The sequence below is a fragment of the Poecilia reticulata genome, linkage group LG2 (genome assembly GCF_000633615.1).
Source record: "Poecilia reticulata strain Guanapo linkage group LG2, Guppy_female_1.0+MT, whole genome shotgun sequence".
NCBI lineage: Eukaryota > Metazoa > Chordata > Actinopteri > Cyprinodontiformes > Poeciliidae > Poecilia > Poecilia reticulata.
In genome coordinates, this window is record NC_024332.1 from 1,905,930 (window position 1) to 1,906,942 (window position 1,013).

Consider the following 1,013-nt stretch of genomic DNA (forward strand, 5'->3'; position numbering starts at 1 on the left):
TCCATCCATCCATCCATCCATCCATCCATCCATCCATCCATCCATCCATCCATCCATCCATCCATCCATCCATCCATTTTCTTGACACCCTTGTCCCTCAGTGGGATTGGGAGGTGCTGGTGGCTATCTCCAGCTAACATTCCAGGCGAGAGGCAGGGTCACCCTGGACAGGTCGCCAGTCTGTCGCAGTTCTTTTCAATCAGAAGTTCAACAATCATATATTTACATGCCACACTATTTTTTTTTAATCATTCATTATGTAGTGATTTATACCTGAAATTTGAACATCTTTACAATTTAGAAGGGACAGAAAATAGTTTCTGTCAATATTACCAATTATTCTCCAGCTCAGATTAAGGAGAAAATCTTATTTAACCCAATACATGTCTAAATATTACAATTTCTATTCCTAATTAAGTCAAGGATTTTCCCTTATTCGATTAAAAAGGACATTTGTTTACTGAATATGTAAAATATCATGCTAGTTAGAGGGTAAAATTGAAGAGCGTCTGTGTAACTTTAGCACCACCTAGCGTCTGAGTGGAGATTAGTCTTTGTATTTTTTAAAAACCAGCATTTCACTTCAGAGCTTTGTACTACCGCTAAAGTTATGTTGCAAGTACATTTGAACTATCTTCTTAAGAAAAGCTGCTAAAAAAATAAATAAATAAATTACAGTGGAAACAAATTTGTACAATAGCAAGTAAACAAGAAATAAGTTACACAAATCTTTTTATTTAAACTGCTCATCACATCTATTTTATTGAGAAATATTTAACTTTTTCCACATCTTGTAAAATTAAACAAAATTATGTTCAAAATTATGCATTTTAATTTCAAATGCACCTTAGTTTGACATTTTTAACTTAAAGCTTCTGTTGCATGATTTGAACGTTACATGAAGATACTCCTCAACATAGGTAAACATGTTCAGAACAATGCACCTTAAATACAATTTATTCACTGAAATGCAAGGCTAATGGCATGCCCCATAAAGTTTTTTCAACCACATC